Here is a 19,503-nt window from a genome sequence, read left to right on the forward strand (position 1 = left end):
TCTCTCTGTGTATCTCTAATAAATAAATAAATAAAAATAAACACTTTAAAAAGCCATAATAAATAAGTGTAATGTTTTCTCAAGTACCAGAGCCTCCCTCCTCCCTCTCAGCCAGGACAGTGCTGTCATTCATAGGTAGCACTTGTCCTCTGAGTGGTCCTATCCCTGTGAAAATGCAAGAGGCTGGTCTTCTTGTCAGTGATCTTTGTTATGCACTGATGGATTCTGTGCCCTGCTGTGGTCTAAAAATTCCACTGTCTCCCTCTGAAGAGCTGAAGGAAGCCCCTCAATAAAAAAGGAAGGAAGGCTTGTCCCCATGGCACATTAATGTTGTCCTTATTTTCCTGATGAGCACCAGCAGAATCGCACTTCAAACAACACATGGACAGATCCAGATCCGCTCACCTCATTTCCCACTCAGTGTGGTAGCCTTGGATTTTAACTCTCTCAGCTCAGAGGGCGAAGGGGATCAGGTGAGACTTGTTGGACGTGAAGGTGAATCTCAGGGACGCTGCCAAGGGTGATTCTCACCTGTTGTTGCAGTCAGATCCGCATTGCTGTTAGGAATCACCCAACCAAGAGCAGCTTCTGGGGGAAAAATAGGTTTATTTTGGCTAACAGGCTTGAGGGGGAAGCTTCATGATGGCAGGAAAAGCGATGACATGAGCAGAGGGTGGACATCACCCCCTGGCCCACATAAGGTGGACAATAGCAACAGGAGAGTGTGCCAAACCCTGGCAAGGGGACACTGGCTGGAACACTCATAAGCCCGCCCCCAACAATACACCGCCTCTAGGAGGCGTTAATTCCCAAATCTTCATCAGCTGGGAGCTTAGCATCCAGAACACCTAAGTTTATGGGGGACACCTGAATTAAACCACCACATTCTGCCCCTGGCCGCCATAAACTGATACCCATACATGACATAAAATGCAATGCAATCATCCAACTTAAAAATCTCCATAGAGGGCTGGAGAGATGGCTTAGCAGTTCAGCGCTTGCCTGTGAAGCCTAAGAACCCTGGTTCGAGGCTCGGTTCCCCAGGTCCCACGTTAGCCAGATGCACAAGTGGGCACAAGCGTCTGGAGTTCGTTTGCAGTGGCTGGAAGCCCTGGCGCGCCCATTCTCTCTCTCTCTCTCTCTCTCTATCTGCCTCCTTCTCTCTCTCTCAAAGGCCTCCTTCCTGTGAGCTGGAGTCTACCCAGAAAAGGACTAGGCAGAAAATGAGGATGGGGCACAGGAGAACACCTTTTCCATGGACCCACAGCTGCAGCAGCAGGTGGAGACTATCTGCAACCTGGTGGACTCATATGTGGCCATCATCAAGTCCATCCATGACCTCATGCCAAAGACCATCATGCACTTCGTGATCAACAACACAAAGCCCTTCACCCACCATGAGCTGCTAGCCTACTTGTATTCCTCGGCGGACCAGAATAACCTCATGGAAGAGTCTGCTGACCAGGCCAGCAGCGGGATGACATGTTGCGCATGTGCCATGCACTGAAGGAGGCCCTCAACATCATCGGAGACATCAGCACCAGCCCTGTGTCCACACCCGAGCCCCCACCTGTTGATGACCCTTGGCTGCAGAATACCAGCAGCCACAGCCCCACTCCCCAATGAGAGACCAAATATAACCATTTTTTTTAAAAAAGGCCCAGGCCTGACTCAGATAGAGAACTAGCCGGCCAATGTGCTGACCTTTTGCTTCTATAAAGTTTGCTTGCTTAATTGCTGCCTTTCCCCCTAAAGTTTCTTAGGAATCTCCAGTTCAAGGACATTGCAGAAACGCTCCACTGTGGGGGGCCCTCCACGGCCTTCGGCCACCTGCTTAGATAAGAAACTGAGGAATCTCCACTTCAAGGACAATGGAGATGACTTCATCTGCCTGGAGTGCCCCTAGCTCCTGCCCCCAACTTTGCCCACTGAAACCCCAAGCCAATCAGAACTGTTTAAATCAACCAATCATGTATCTATCCCCTACTTCTTTGTTCGAATTCCTATATGAACCCCTTCCCCCAAAAGAAAGGGGCTCTCTCCCTCACTACCGCTGTGCCGGACTGTGGGGACGGAGCCCAGGCCTAGGCTTGCAATAAAGAAGCCTGTTGCTTTTGCATTCGAGTGTCTCGGCTTCTGTGGAGGTTCTCTGGGTGACTCCTGGCTGATTGGGGGACTTGGCTCCTGATCAGGGGTCTTGGCACAACACCAGCACCGACCGCTGTCCAGTGCACACCCACCAGGCCGGCCTCCTGCAGCGTGGGGCCCCGCACCTGGGCCTGCTCTGATTCCTGTGCCTGTAGGGGCCGCAGCCTCCTTCTCAGCACCCCCATCCCATCCAGGCCTGGACCCCAGAGCATGTTTCCCAACAATGACCCTTTCTCTGCCCCACATCAGATCCCATCTTGGCCAGCACGGATTCCCCCCCCCCCCCCGGCATCCCTCCTGGAGTGCCCAGGTGACCACCTCCATCGGCTCCTGCCCGACCTTTCTTCTGAGCTTCCTTCGTGGGAGAGCCCTCCCGCCTGTGTGGCTGCTCCCTCCCTTGGGGGCAGGTCTGCCCCAAGGTGTGTCCCTGAGCCCCAGTCATCAGGCACTGATTTTTCTGCCCATAATTTATTGACTCCAGTGCCCAAGATGGACAGTATTACTTTGTGGGGGCAGGCTTTGTTGGGGCTGCCTCTGCCTGGGGTCCTGCAGGGAAAAGGAGGGGTGGATGGGTTGGGTAGTCCGATAAGCACCCCCTGCTAAAGTTCTGTTACCAGGCCCCCCAGCCAGCTAGCCTCTCTAGGTTGAGGGGCCAGGGCTCCTTCCTGTCAAATAAAGTGACTGCCCTGGGGCAAAAATCTCTATAGTTTTTATCAATCCCAATGATGATCATACATCCCCATAGTCCAAGATCTTTTAACTGAGCCATAATACCAAAAATTCCCCTCAAAACCCATAATGGCACAGAATAAACACTGCAAAAGATGGCATTGGGCATAGCAAAGAAATATTCAACCAATACAAGATTTAAACAGGGCAAACATCAAACTCTGTAGCTCCAAGTCCAACAACTCTAGCCAGTGACAAGTCCCCATGTCCAATAATTCAAACCAGTAACACGTCTCTGGAGTTCCAATTCCACCCCTCCAGCTAGGCTACTCACAGTCCTGGAAAACTTCATCTGAGGCCAGCAGCTCTCCTTGGCAGCCATCTCATAGTTCCGGCATCTCCACTGGGTCTCCACTGCAACCCACGGTTCATCCTCATGGTCCCATGGGGTCTCCATGTGGGCATCCAGCAAACCTGCTTCACACTGCCCGTGGCCATTTCCAAAACACAAGACCATGTTGTAAACTCAATGACCTTCTCTTTCCTGCATTTCTTGTTTGTTTGTTTGTTTTTGTTTTTTCGAGGTGGGGTCTCACACTAGCCCAGGCTGATCTGGAATTCACTATGAAGACTCAAGGTGGCCTCAAACTCAAGGCGATCCTCCTACCTCTGCCTCCCGAGTGCTGGGATTAAAGGCATGTGCCACCACGCCCGGCTTTTCCTGCATTTCTTATACTCCACAATACCAGGTAGGGTGGCAATTTGTTAATCCAGGAGGGAATAAAGCAGACTTTGAAGAACAGGACACTCCTTGAGCACTCAGGCCCCTTCAAAAGGGTCTACATTCTTCCTGTTGTCCCAGTGCAGGTCAGCTAGCCCAGTCTCAGTGGTTGTAATCTCTCATAAAGTTGCAGCTGAATGGGCAGCAGTCCACCCAAAGATTTTTTTTTTCTTCTGTGCCATATCCCTCTGCTCATACCAGTTCATTTCTACGCAAAGCAACCCTGCACAACTTCTCAGGACACGGGCATAACAGCAAGTTTCTCACACAAACTGCTAGCTCAGTCCAAGCAAAGCTCTTTCTTACCCTCATAAGCCAATCTCATGGTCCATAGTTGTCACTGCAGGTCTTTCAACTCTGACCAGAATAGTCTGTCAAGCTGTACTTAAAGCACTGCAAGGCATCTCTTAGGCCAAGGATTCAAATCCTTCCACATTCCTCTTGAAAATCAGCTCCAAAAGGCCAAAGTCACACAGTCAGGTGTCTAGCAGCAATCCCACTCCTCGGTACCACTTTACTGTTGCAGTCAGGTTCGCATTGCTGGTAGACATCACCAAACCAAGAGCAGTTTGTGGGAAATAAAAAGAGGTTTATTTTGGCTTACAGGCTCAAGCAGAAGCTCCATGATGGCAGGGGAAACAATGGCATGAGCAGAGGGTAGACAGCACCCCCTGGCCAACAGAAGGTGGACAACAGCAACAGGACAGTGTGCCAAACACTGGCAAGGGGACACTGGCTATAAAACCCATAAGTCTGCCCCCAACAACACACTGCCTCCAGGAGGCATTAATTCCTAAATCTCCATCAGCTGGGAAGCTAGCTAGCATTCAGCCTACCTAAATTTATGGGCGACACCTGAATCAAATTACCACACCTGTTCTGGACCCAAGACAACCCGACTACACCACATCTCTTTCTGCACTCACCAAGTGACCAAGAAGGAAGCCTGATTTGGATCTGTAGCTCAGCCGTGGCTCATGCTGGCCTCCCCAGGGCTGCATTGATCCAAAGCGGGAGACTCATTTCCCAGGAGGCATTTCATGAACTCCATCTTTAAGATTTATTTATTTATTTATTTGACAGAGAGAGAGAGTAAGAGAGACGAATGGAGGCACCAGGGTCTCCAGCCACTTCAAATGAACTCCAGATACATGCGCCACCTCGAACCTGAGTCCTTAGGCTTCACAAGTAAGTGCCTTGACTGAAAGCCATCTCTCTAGCCCCCAGAGCACATTTTCGTCTCAGCCTGCACCCATGTCTGAGGTACCACGCTGACAGCCTGCCCAGATCAGACAGAACCCAAGCACTGGCAAGACTCAGACCCTGAGGGCTCCTCGGGTGCTATGGAGCATAGTGGCCGTGAACGAAGGTTCTAGAGGGCAGCGGCCTGAGCCCAGCCCTCACTGAGCGTATCTTGGCCATATGCTTATCCAGACCTACAAAGCAAATGACCTCACTCAACAACTTACAATCTCACCATTTCTGGGGTTCAGGAGTCTAGGGGTAACTTAGCTGGGCCATCTGCCTCAGCATTTGTTACAAGACTGCCAGCAAGGTGTAGGCCAGGGTGGGGGTCATCTCAGACTTTCGGGCAATCGCCTTAACCTCTAAGCCGTCTCCCCAGGTCCATCTCAGACTTTCAGAGCCACTCAGGTCCACAGGAAACCATTTACTTCCAGTCCTACAGAGCCAGCTGCAGCCAGGACCCAGAGTCCCGTGGCCACTGAATCAAGGATGACTCCAAATACGGCACCTTGCTTCACCAAGGCAAGCCGCTCAGGAGAGGCAGTGAGCCGCAGTCTCTGAAATGGCTTCCCTCCACTTTGGCTAGATGCTGTCCGTGGGAAGCAAGTCACCAGACCCGGGCCACACCCAAGGGGAAAGGATGACACAAGAATGTGACTGTCAGAGGTGGGTTGTTTAGCAACTCCATGGGCATCTCAGAGGCCATGTGCCATGCCGGGCATTGTTAAACACTGTGAGAAAGCTGGCCTGGGCTGTTGGACATTCAGGACGCCGGAGCTGGCCCTCCCTTCTTGCGAGGTCATAGTGGGCCTCATCTTCGCCCAGGGGAAACGGGGCTGGTGGGTCCTCCCCCATCCCAAAGCACCTGAGCATTCCATAGGCTAAGGTTCTGCCCCCCACAGTTCCTGACCTTGTGGCCAGCTGCCTAAGGGACCCTTATGGGGTAGAAAACAGTCTCTGTGCTGCTGTAGCCATCCAATACGCGGCTGAAGTCGCGTAGCTTTTCTCACCGCCTCTGTTATCCGCCTCGCTGCTTCTCCCACACCACTTCTGCCTTCCAACACCAGCCAACTGGACAGCAACCCATAACCCTATGTATCCAATCACCTTCCAGTCTGCATGCACCTTCTCAGCCTTTCCCATGTGTTTGTAAGCCCACTCCCTTTTGAATAAACGGGACAACGCACTACCCTTCAGACTGTTTCCCTGGTGGTTCACTGCCCGTCGCGCCCACCCTGTTCTCTCCCGACTCCTCCTGCGCCCTGGACATCGGTGGCCAATGACCCCCGGGGATAGCGAGGATCCTCAGTGCCACACTAGTCCTGGGGCTTTAACGTGTGCCTTATTAACCCAAGGGGACTATTGTGTAGGTTAAATACACGCATGCAGGCTAAGACTTTCCACCGCGTCTGGGACGTGTATTGGTTTGATGTGTGTTAGCATCAGAGGTGCCAGAGGACAGAGATGCATGTGACAGTGGCAGGAGGGTCCCTGAAGCCAGGGCCTCGCCTGTGTTGACGCTGCAAAGACACTCGGAACACAGAGGGGAGGGAAGGAGGAGGAAGAGGAGGTCGCAGTTGGGTAGGGTATCAGCAGGTGTGAGGCCAGGGTGGGAAACAGAGGCTGGTAAGCCAGGGCTGCGCGTAGAGTCAGGGCTTGGATTTCTTGCAGCATCTACATACGCTGAGCCCGTATCACGTACCAGGAATTATGCGAGTGGCCTGCATAGATGATCTCCTATAATCCCTAGCACTCCCCTGGAAGGCAGGCATTATCTCCACCCCCAGTTTGCATATGGTACACGCTGCAGCAGGAGGATCGCTTGGTTAGGACTTTACAGATGGATGGAGCATTGAAGTTCGGGGAGGTTAGGAAACTCGCGTGGGCCACGCAGTTTCGAGGCAGCGTTGAGAGAGTCAGCTGGTGTTCATCCACGCTCACACTGCTCTGGGTCTGCGGGCTGCTCCAGATGTGCCCACATGTGGTTCCGCCTCCTGCTCCTAGTCACACAACCCAAAGGTGGGTGTTGATACAGTTCGGGTTCCTGAGTCCTACACCGTCCCTCCTCAGCCCCTCACACCAGCCTGTGTGCCCGGTCTAAGTAGTTGTGCCCTCCCATTATGTGCAACTTGATTGACACCCTAGTCCCTAGTGAGATGGTTTTGGACATGGTGCCTCTGGGAGGTACCAAGTCATGAACAGAAGTGTGGCTGCTAAGGATGAGACACAGGAGTGCTCTCTTGGGCTGGGGTGTCGCTCAGTAGGAGAGTGCTAGCCTCGCATGAGCGGGGCCTAGAGTCAATCCCTAGCACAAAAATAAATAAATAAATAAATAAAATCTCGGGCTAGACAGATGGCTTGATGGTTCAAACAATTACCTGCAAAGCCAAAGGACCCAGGTTCGATTCCCCAGGACCCATGTAAGCCAGAGGCACAAGGTGGCGCTTGCATCCGGCTGGAGCTAGTATTGTTCTTCCTCTGGCCTCCACATCCACGCACACACAGTCATGTGACCACAAACATACAAGCACACATCCACACATGTGTGCACATAACACATACACACCCTCAAAAAAATCTGATCCATTGTCTCTCTCACATCAATTCACTGAGGTATGAATGCCCCTTACCCCAGCCCTGGAGAATACGTTTCCCAGAATCCATCCAGTGCCCTGCCTATGCAGGTTCAGTGAGACAAGACTGAGACTGGAGTTCATTTGCAGCAGCTGGAGGCCCTGGCATGCCCATTCTCTCTCTCTCTATAGATAGATAGATAGATAGATAGATAGATAGATAGATAGATAGATAGATAGATATCTGCCTCTCTCTGATAAAAATAAAATAAAATAAAAACCCAAATCTCAATCGCCCCCTCCTTCTCTTGGTCATGAGAAATCACACCAAGAAGGCTCCAGGAGCCCACCCTGCTGGCACTCTGGCCTCCAGCCTCTAACCTGAGCCCTGACCACCGTGTCTAGACTCCCAGCCAGCCGTGGCAGCAGCGGAGGGGATGACACAGGCCCTTGCCACACTCTAAACTGCACCATCAGAGCCCTAGGCCACTCCAGCGTGCTGCTTCCGGTTGTCACAGTGGGTCCCCCTTGTGCTTCCAAAGCCACTTTCCTTCTCCACCTTCACCTCACACCTCTGTCTCCAGCTTATCTCCATCCACCTTTCACCCTCGAGCTGGCCTGGCTGACCCCTAATTCCTTTGACACCACGAAGACCTCCCTGCTGAACACTAGTTCCAGGTCACACACACACACACACACACACACACACACACGTACACTACCCAGAGAGCGCTCTCCTGTCCCCATTCTCCTCTGCCCCATCACCAGGATGGAGGAGAAGGCCAAAGGCCCAGAGGAGAGACAAGAGAATGACAGAGACTGAGGTGCAGAGGCGAGGGGAGACGGCGAGCTCCAGGGGGCTATAAATTCCCTTCTAATTCCAAATAATTCCGATTACACGGATGAGTAGTTTTCAATCAGGAAGATAATCTCAGAGATAGATGGCAGGATAATTGTTCGTAGCGCCGACGTAAATATTGTGTCGTTTCTATTAATCTCTGCGAATCGGCTGTCAGAAGTGCCACTCATTCATCACAACAAATTAAAAATAAAATTTTAAGAGAGCAAGTCCTGCCTGGGGAGGGGCGGGGAGGTGGAGGAGCTTGGGGTTGCTTCGAGAACTGTGAGTAAGAGGGAAAGGTGTCGCCAGGAAGCTGTTGCCAGAAATAAATTTAGCTTACCGATTTAATATATTTATTTATGAAAGCAAATGGGAACAAGGGCTGTAGATCTCTATTAACTTTCCTGCAGGAGTGTGCACACGTGTGAGCATGAGCGTGCACATTCACTAATGCAGAAGATAGCACTGGACAAAGACATAGGCTGCCTACCTGCTGGCATCCCAAGCCCATGACCATGAAACATCTTGAGGCCCATGTGGGCCCGAGCATGTGCACCCAGAGAGGGTCACCTGTGTTCTGACACCCTAGGCTCTGCCAGCCAATGGTGGGAGGCGGTGATGGAGAGCCGACCTAGAGAATGAGACCCTCTTCAGGGCAAAATCTCCCAGGAGCAGAAGCAGTAACTCAATTCACACCGATTCTTGCAACGGGCTAATGTTCCCTACAACACTAGGGTCTTGGAGAATTCAGCAGGCACTGAGGAGTTAGATCTAGATAGTTCTCTTTGAACAGATACCTGGAGCTGAGTGTGGCAGTGCACATTCGTAACCCAGCACTCGGGGAGCTGAGGCCAGAATTGTGAGTTCAAGGCCAGCCTGGTGTGCGTAGTAAAAAGGGCTGAGGGAGAGACCTGATTGGTAGGAATAAGAACTCAATCCATTGGCTCGGGAGGTAGACGGATCAGTGGGTAATGTGCTTACCATGAGGGCTTGAGTCAGATCCTTAGGACCTTCAGAAAGTCCTGGGTGCCTCATGCTGGCACTGGGGAGGTAGAGACAGGAAGTCCCTCATGTTTGCTGTCTAGCTGGTCTTGCTGAATTGGTGTGCTCTAGGTTTAGTGGGAGATTTAGTTCCAAAGGTAAAAGTGAAGAGCAATTAAAGACCCCTGACTTCTTCCTCTGGCCTCCACATCCATGCACACACAGTCATGTGACCACAAACATACAAGCACACATACACACATGTGTGCACATAACACACACACATACCCTCAAAAGAATTTGGTCCATTGTCTCTCTCACATCAATTCACTGAGGTATGAATGTCCCTACCCCAGCCCTGGAAAATACATGTTTCCCAGAATCCTCTCCTCCATCCAGTGCCCGGTCCATGCAGGTTCAGTGAGACAGGACTGAGACTGGCATGTGTGTGGCATACTTTCTAGCAGCATAGTAACGACCAGCTCTGTTCTTTGTAAAGTTACCCACCCCTCTTATTCTCGAGAGATGTGTTCCAAGACCAGTAGATGCCAGAAACCGTGGCATCCACTGTGGGTCTCATATCAGAGACAAGGAGTGGGTTTGCCATCCTGTTTTCTCTTTTCAGACTCTCAGCGGGCTACATTTCCCAAGGTCTCTTGTAGTTAGTTTGGGACTGTGCAGCTGGACTCTCAGGAGTGAGCTTATAACTCCTGTTCTGTTCACACGTTCCTCTCCCAGAAGAAAAGGAAAAATCCAGAGACAGCTGAGGTGCTGGGTGGGAGCAGCTTGGGCCCCCTAGTTGCTTTTCACTGTACTGTGAGGTGGCCAGAGTCAATCTTCACCTTGTTTAACCCCTGAGAACTGAAGGCTTATTTGTTGTTTCATCCTGTCCCGGACTAGCCTGACTAATACAGCCCACTTTGTTCCTCTTTAGAGCTGAAAAAGTTCACATACATGTACACTCATACACACACACACACACACACACACACACACACACACTACATTTTCTTTATCTCTGTCATTGAACACCTAAGTTGGTTTCATCCCTTAGCTGTAAATAGTTACCACTGCTTTTTATAGCATACTTCAGTCAAAGCCAAGGCCATAGGTTCCAAAATGGATGGCTCTTAGGGCCAAGGCCACACAGCCAATGCATTGTGCTCTCAGGCCCCCGCCCTTGAGCCTGTGGTACACTGTGGGACGCTTAGGGAAGCTACCCAACCAGAAATGTTCCACACAGTCTTCCATGGGAACCACTTTGGGAAATGAAAATGTTCATGGGTTGGCCAGTTAAGTCTTGGGAATTATATTCCTGAGCAAGAATCTGCAGTACAGATATTACATCCTATTTCCATTAAGCACTGAAATATGGACTTTGAAAATGAGCCAGGTGGAGAAATAGGATTAACATTTTCTTAGGAAAATGAAGTTGCTAGCCATTCCTCCACTTGCATCTAATAGCTTCGAGGCCTCTGAAAGACAACTGTCTAAGGATCTGTGTCAAGCAGGGCCAAGGCACTCCACAAACAACAGCCGCAGGATCCTCCGTGGGGGGGGGGGCACCTGAGAGGTGGAGACCCCCAATGAGTGGGCATAGTGGATATCTGTGATTCATCTTGCATCAGTCACTCTCCCTCTGCCTTTAACTAGGAGCCGCTAGCTTCCCCGCTGGAAATCTCCTCTGCTCTTTCAATCAACATGAGCTAAGTGTGACTGACCCACGCCACCACCCGGGTGACCCGGGCTTGGCCAATCTGCACACTGTATTCCCTTGGTGGCAATGATTAGTTCAGTAGCTGTGAAAAAATATCAGTTCTCTATGAGACTAAGCCCTGGGGATTTTCCTGAAAGTTCTGGGAAAGAAGAACACTTTTCCTGGGGCTAGACTGAGTAAACCTGAGCCTAAGGCTGTGGAAACCCCTGCTGTCACCACAAAGAAGGCAGATTCCTGACGATCACTGAAGGCCATCCAAAGGAAGCAGTGCCCAAGAGGGCAGGGATGGCCAGCACCTGGGCTCACTGGACACTCCAGATCCCCCTGTGGATTCATAATGAAAGTGAGGAGCAGGTGGGGCAGGAAAGGACAAACTAGGAGCATAGATGCATTTGAACTCCAACGATTTCCCTCGCTTTCCCTTCAGCCTAATTCAGAAACTTTATTTTATTTTGATTTTATAATTTTTAATTTTTTTAATTTTAATTTACTTTCTTATTTATTTGAGAGAGAGAAAGAAACACACACAGAGAGAGAATGGGTGTGCCAGGGCCTTTAGCCACTGCAAATGAACTCCAGACTCATGAACCACCTTGTGCATCTGGCTTTATGTGGGTCCTTGCGAATCAAACCTGGTTCCTTTAGCTTTGCAGGCAAGAACCTTAACCACTAAGCCATCTCTCCAGCCTGATTTTATAATTTTTAAAAAATTTTTAATTAATTTATTTGAGAGCGACAGACACAGAGAGAAAGACAGATAGAGGGAAAGAGAGAGAATGGGCGCGCCAGGGCTTCCAGCCTCTGCAAACGAACTCCAGACACGTGCGCCCCCTTGTGCATCTGGCTAACGTGGGACCTGGGGAACCGAGCCTCGAACCGGGGTCCTTAGGCTTCTCAGGCAAGTGCTTAACCGCTAAGCCCTCTCTCTCTCCAGCCCTGATTTTATAATTTTTAAACTTTTTATTGACAGCTTCCATAAGTATGGACAATAAAAGCATGATAATTCCCCTCCCTTCACCCCTGTTCCCCTCTCTCAAGTCCACCCTCCAGTGAACCTCCTCCTCTTCCTTTCAATTACTCTCAATTTTGTTTTGATGTCATCATCTTTTCCTCCTAATTATTATTATTTTTTATTTGGTTTTCCGAGGTAAGGTTTCACCCTAGCCCAGGCTGACCTGGAATTCACTCTGCAATCTCAGGGTTGCCTTGAACTTATGGCAATCCTCCTACCTCTGCTTCTCAATTGCTGGGGTTAAAGGCATGCACCACCATGCCCGGCCCTCCTACTTATTTTTGAAGCAAGATCTCACTCTAGTTCAGGCTAACATGAAATTTTACTCTGTAGCCCAGACTGGTCTTCAACTCATAGCAATCCTCCTACCTCAACCTCCCAAGTGCTGAGATTACAGGTGTGAGCCACTACATTCAGCTTCACTTAGATACATTTGATCTGAGCATCCATACTAGAGCCACTGGCTATGTGAGGTGTCGTTTACTTGTTTCAACCAGGATTTTTAGCATTCAGAGAGAATATGTGAGAAAGTATTTTAGAGATTGGCCATTAAAAATATATACCTGGGGGGGTAGAGAGCTGGCTTAGTGGATAAGGCACTTGCCAGCGAAGCCTAAGGACCCAGGTTTGAGTCTCCAGATCCCACATAAACCAGATGTACATGGTGGCACATGCATCTGGAGTTCATTTGCAGTGGCTGGAGATCCTCACGTGCCCATTCTCTGTCTCTCTCTCTCTCTCTCTCTCTCTCTAATAAATAAATAAAAATAACATATTTAAATATATACACATAGTACCAGGAAAGAGTCCTGTAATTCTGCTTCCTTGCTCTAAGAGCTCTCTCTCTTTCTCTCTGTCAACTGCTATCACTTACAGCCATTAAGCCCTCACTCTGACCTATGAAGCAGATACTATTATCTCTATTTTACAGGTGAAGAAAAGACTCAACAGTTAAGCAGTATTCCCAATGTCTATCTGTCAGCTAGTAAATGGCATAATTGGGTTTTGTTTTTAGCCAGGTTTGGTGGTTACAGGCCTGTAATCCCAGCTACTTGGGAGGCTAAGGCAGAAGAATACCAAGTTCAAGGCTAGCCTGGGCAACTTAGTGAGAACCTGTCTTAAAACTAAAAAATAGGGCTGGAGAGATGGATTAGCGGTTAAGCGCTTGCCTGTGAAGCCTAAGGACCCCGGTTCAATGCTTGATTCTCCAGGACCCACGTTAGCCAGATGCACAAGGGGGCGCATGCATCTGGAGTTCGTTTGCAGTGGCTGGAGGCCCTGGCGTGCCCAGTCTGTCTCTCTCTCTATATGCCTGTTTCCCTCTCTCTCTCTGTCCATCGCTTTCAAATAAATAAAAATAACAACAAAAAAAATTTAAAAAAATAGAGCTGGGGGTATGGCGCATGCCTTTAATGCCAGCACTCAAGAGGCAGAGGTAGGAGGATCACCATGAGTTCGAGGCCACCCTGAGACTAAGTGAACTCCAGGTCAGCCTGAGCTAGAGTGAGACCCTACCTCAAAAAATAAAAAAATAAAAAAAACCCAAAAATAACAAAATAGAAATGCAGGGCTGGAAGTATGGCTTAGTAGTTAAGTCATTTGCCTGCAAAGCCAAAGGACCCAGGTTGGATTCCCCAGGACCCACATTAGCTAGATGCACAAGGGGGCGCACACGTCTGGAGTCCATTTGTAGTGTGGCTGGAGGCCCTGACGCGCCCATTCTCTCTCTCTCCCTCTTTCTCTGTTAAATAAATAAACAAATAAACAAATAAATAAAAATAAAGAGTGTTTGCTTTATATAAAAAATAGAAATACAAAAAAGTCTGAGATATATAGCTCAGTGGTAAGGCTCTTACTTGCCTGGCATGAATGAGGCCCCAAGTTTAATCTCCAGGACCACAAACAAAACAAGTTCTGGGGCGATGGCTCAGTCGGTAAAGCACTTGCTGTTCAAGCAAGAGGCTCTGAGTTCAGGTCCCCAGCACTCATACAGCCAGGGCTCACTCAGTGGCTGGTGGGTCACCTGGGCGCACGGGAGTGGGGGTACAGTAGCAGAATCGGTGAGCCTTTGTTCAGTAAAAGACCCGGTTTCAATAACAAAGTGGAAAGCAACGGAGGAACACACGTGCTGCAACCTCTGGCCTCCACATGCATATGAACACATGTAGGTCTGTGCCCATACATATGCAAACACACACACACACACACACACACACACGCATGTACAAAAATCAAAGCATAAAAAGATTTAAAAAAAATTTTTTTTTAATTTTTTTTGTCTATTTTTATTTATTTATTTGAGAGTGACAGAGAGAGAGAGGCAAATAGACAGAGAGAGAGAGAATGGGCGCGCCAGGGCCTCCAGCCACTGCAAACGAACTCCAGACGCGTGCGCCCCCTTGTGCATCTGGCTAACGTGGGTCCTGGGGAATTGAGCCTCGAACCAGGGTCCTTAGGCTTCACAGGCAAGTGCTTAACCGCTAAGCCATCTCTCCAGCCCCATAAAAAGATTTTTATGACAGTTTTTTGGAGTACAATTCACATACCAGAAAGTTCTCTTACCCACTGTAGGTGTGCTCAGCACTGTGGATGTGCAACCCCCGTGCCCTTCAGTCTAGTTGACAAGAGCAGTGTGAAGCTCGCCAGCTTTCAGCTCCAGACCATCTCCACCCCTTTAAAGGAAGAGGTCACTAAGTATTTAATCACAGCCGACTTCTGGAGAGCAAGGGCAGCCGAACCTCCAGGAGTGCTTCAACAGAGCACTCTAAACCTGGGAAGGGGTGGGAAGGGCCAGCAACTTAGGTTCACAATTTGAAGGTGAAAATAAGAGTGTGGGCGGGGCAGGGTGAAATAAAAAACAGGCCAGGGACTGGAGACGTGGCTTAGCGGTTAGGCGCTTGCCTGTGAAGCCTAAGGACCCCTGTTCGAGTCTTGATTCCCCAGGACCCACGTTAGCCAGATGCACAAGGGGGCCCACGCACCTGAGAGAAGACTGGCCTCTATGGGCTATGGCATCTTTGAGACTTGGTTTACAACGTGATGAGCTCTCTTGGCTTAAGGTAGACCATCTCTTGTCCCTCTCCACTGACCTGCCCAAGCAGGGCTCACCACCTTGACTCTCCAGCCTATGATCTCCTTCCTTCCTGTTACCATCCCAAATAGGAAATGCCATTGGTGGCCTTCATGGTGTGTGTCTCTCTCTCCCACCCCACGCCCCCACTCTGCCCCAGGACAGAACCTAGGGCTTCTTGCATGCTAGGCAAGTTCTCTACCCCTGAGTTACATGAGGAACTGATAAAAAGTTCATTTCTGGGGTCTGGAGAGATGGCTTAGTGGTTAAGACGCTTGCCTGCGAAGCTAAAGGACCCAGGTTTGATTACCCAGGACCATGAAAGTCAGATGCGCAAGGTGGCCCATGTGTCTGGAGTTCATTTACAGCTTCTGGAGGCCCTGGCGCATCCATTCTCTCTGTCTGACTCTTTCTCTCTCAAATAAAATAAAATACATATTTTTAAAAATTTCAGTTCTGACTCTGTCAGCCCATCTCTCATAGCGGGGCATGACTGTGAATTGGCCAGTCAGGCCTTCTCTCCATGGGCCCAGTGAGACAAGGATGCAGGGCTCATGTTGGTCTCAGCAGCCACTGCAGGGCCGAGACCAGCCAGTTCTTGCTTAAATGGCTCTGGCTGACGTTGCTGCTGCTCAGTTTTCAGTCCTCTGCCCCGCCTTGGTTTTGGACATTCCCCCAAGCTTGGCCCTCTTGCTTCCTCACAAGTTCACAAGCCCTCCCTACCCCTTGAGAAAAGTCTTTTTATTCAAAAGAAAGCCAAGGCAATTTATGTTGCTTGTAACCAATAATCCTTCCCAGTACAATTTGCATTATAATGGCTTTGTGCTCTCTGAATGTGAGAAGTGGCTCATCCCTGGTATGATCCTAGCTGCTTGTGTATGAATTACAAAAAGGCATCCCTTCTGGGTAGAAGATTTTGCAAAAAAGGTTTCCTCTCTGCCGACTCAGTGACAAAGGATGGCCCTTCCGGCCCCACGTGCGGGCATCACTCAGTCACAGGGCATGCTGGTGCGCTGGGGGCCTCTGAGCATGAGCACCCTGCGTGGTCATGCCTGGCAGTCCTCTGGGTCTCCTGTAGCTACTCCTCAGGGAGTCACTTCCAAACATTTGTGGAAATAAGGCTCAGAGATGTGTCAACGACTCACTCAGTTCACCCAAAGGGAGGGGCAGAGCTGGGAGATGGACCAGATGCACCTGACTCCAAAGCGGACCACGGACACGTCTTCTTCCTGCTGCAAGAGGAGGGGGCGTGAGGAGATGAGCCTTCCTGTCAGCTGTTTTCCTGTTTTGTTTGGTTATTTTGGTTTTTCAAGATAGGGTCTCACTCTAGCTCAGGCTGACCTAGAGTTCACTCTGTAGTCTCAGATGGCCTCGAATTCACAGTGATCCCCCTACCTCTGCCTCCCGAGAGCTGGGATTAAAGGCGTGTGCCACCATACCCGGCAGTTACCTGATAGAAGCAGATTAAGGGAAGAAGGCCAAGACATCAGAGGCTCTTGCCGAGGCCCTTGGTTTCCCATAAGTAACAGATGGTAAGACCCTATTGCTGAAGATTCACATGCCTGGACAGCAAGGTCACTAAGAACTCAAGCAGGTATGGAGCTGAAAACCTCCTCCCTGTAGACCATCCAGCTGAAAGCTGGAAAAAAAAAAAAAATTACACTGCATGCAGCCCTATGGGAGACAGAAGCCATCAGTGGTGAAAACAGTGGACACTGGAAGTCTCAAGTTTGGCCAGACAGGCCAAATGACTGAATGGGTGCAATAGTGGCATGTCTGCTCTGGGGGAAACCAACTGTTCTCTAATTGGACTGGAGGCCCGCTCTATGGGAGGGAATACATTCCTGGTACTGAAAACCTAATCAAAAACCTATGGCAGGGGAGGTCATGAGCTTTAGGAGTATAACGCCTGCTCTTGTCTGGCTAAATGCATATATTATTCTCACCAAACTGCCCTGAAAGCACTACACTTAATGTTCATATTCATATATTAATGCTACTCTCACTTTTGATTACAGAAGCTTCTCTTTTCAGACAGCGGTAACCACTGGGGTGACCCAAAAGGCAACATAGTACAGAGAAGAAGTGACCAAGGAGTGTTCAGCAGTGAAACATCTCTATCACACCCTCCAAGGCTCAGTGTCCATTGTGGAAGAGTGGCAGAAAGAATGTAAGAGCAGGGCTAGAGAGATGGCTTAGCGGTTAAGCGCTTGCCTGTGAAGCCTAAGGACCCTGGTTCAAGGCTCGATTCCCGAGGACCCACGTTAGCCAGATGCACAAGGGGGCGCACGTCTGGAGTTCGTTTGCAGTGGCCAGAGGCCCTGGCGCGCCCATTCTCTCTCTCTCCCTCTCTGCCTCTTTCTCGCTCTGTCTGTTGCTCTCAAATAAATAAATAAACAAAATTTAAAAAAAGAATGTAAGAGCAAAAGGAAGGGTAGGACTGCTTCCAATACAACTGTCCAGACAGAAATTGGCCTCAACAACCACGACTTCACAGTGCCTGGCAGTACCTTCACAAGACCCTCATCATAGGAAGAAAAGACAATGACATCAAAATAAAAGACAGACTAACAGAGAGAGAGGGAGGGTTTAGTATGAGAAACGGAGCTGAGAAGCGGAAAATGGGGGAGGGAAGGGAAATATCATGGCTTGTTGTCTGTAAGGACAGAAGTTGTCAATAATAAAAAAAAGGAAGGATTTATTTTGGCTCATGGTGTGAAAAGGTGTGCGCCATCATGGCAGGGAAGGAGCAGGAGTGAAGCAGCTCTGGTCTGTGTAGACCAGGATGCAGACAGCACTCCGACTCCTGTCCCCGCTCACCAGCCACGCTCAGCTCCTCACCTGCCATGCTTACCTCCCTGGACAATGCCACCAGCTTAGGACCAAGTGTTCAAAAACATGAGCCTGTGGGGGATATTTCACAGTCAAACCATAACAGGAATTAAGAGTAAACCAGTATTGTGATCATGGTATATTGTCTATATGTATGGAAGTTATCAATATAAAGTTTTTAAAGAGTAGAACAGGAATGGAGCCAAACATATATGATATTAGGGTGAGAGCCAGCCCTTCCAGTTCATCAGCGTCCTGCTGACCAAGGGCTTGCAAGCCCATGATGCTGAGCTGTAAATCCACCCTTTGGCTCTCCTTCAGGGCATCCTCCAGGCCACCTCCCTCAACGCCGTGGCCACCGGCATTACCCCAGCCTCTCAAACACATCCCTTGGCTACACTAGCAATCACTAATATGAGAACCAAACGCAAAGGGCACAAGTAGCAAAGTGTTAGCTCAAGGCTGTCTGATGAGCACCAGTGTGGGGTTTGACATAAATTCCGTTATTTAATGAAGTTTATCATGCAGGACAGCACAGCTGTGTGCAGACGAAGCTCTGCTGACCTTTCTAATACAGGCTCCCATAAAGGTCCATATAATAGTGCTTCTCTGTGACCTGGCAAGTCCACTCTTAGATATTTATCTGAGCAAAATGAAAACACATGTCTATGGGAGGACTTTAAACAAATGCTCACAGAAGCCCTAAACTAGAAACTACCCAAATAAACATTCACCAACTAAAACGGGGTAAACAAATCATGGTATGACTGCAGTGAAATTGTATTCAGCGATGAGAAGGAATCAGCTATGGGTACACACAGCACATTGGATGAATCTCATCAACATGAGGTGAATAATAACAGGTGAGTTTCAAAACAAGTCCTGTAGGGTCCATTTATATGGATCCAAGGTCAGACAAAGCTAACCCATCACCATAGAAGAAATGAACTGAAGGGACACGTTCCAAGACCTCAGATAGGACCCAATCCTGCACGTATCAAGTTTTCTCCAATACCAATACACTGTGCTAAGCTTTCATTAGAGTTTCTCCTGTGCATACATGCTATGATGAACTTTCGCTTGCTCACTTCCAGGAAGCTCTCTGCGGTTTCTCTTCAGCACATCTGAATTGCTAGCATCACAACTCTGCCCTTTGGGGTCAGTAGTCAATATAATGAGGGTGCTGTAACACGGCACCAAGATGCTGCATGTCACTATGACAACCAGCCATAAACACCTGACAGTGTTACCAGGTGACTAACGGGTGGGTACCATATACAGCATGGATACACTGAACAAAGAGATGACTCAGGTCCCTGGCAAGAAGGAACAGGATCGATTAGGATTCATGACGCTACCCTGACCATGGCACAACTTGAAACTTTTGAGTTACTTATTCTTGGAATTTTCCACTCAGTATTTTCATCTCTCAGTCAGTCATAGGTAACTGTCACCAAGGAAAGAGTAATCAGAAATAATGGGGACTACTCTCTATAATTATACCTGAGTTTAAAGAAACTATCAGGGACTGGGGAGATGGTTCAGTGGTCAAAAGCACTTGCTTGCAAAGCCCACTGGCCTGGGTTCAATTCCTTAACCACCTACATAAAACTGGACAGGCATTTGTTTACACA

General features: G+C 49.2%; 1 pseudogene; it reads left to right on the plus strand.

The window, feature by feature from the left end:
* Positions 1-347: 347 nt before the first annotated feature.
* LOC123462349 lies at positions 348-2,498 on the plus strand (annotated as a pseudogene).
* Positions 2,499-19,503: the final 17,005 nt, after the last annotated feature.

Source organism: Jaculus jaculus, chromosome 7, assembly GCF_020740685.1.
Source record: "Jaculus jaculus isolate mJacJac1 chromosome 7, mJacJac1.mat.Y.cur, whole genome shotgun sequence".
Classification (NCBI taxonomy): Eukaryota; Metazoa; Chordata; class Mammalia; order Rodentia; family Dipodidae; genus Jaculus; species Jaculus jaculus.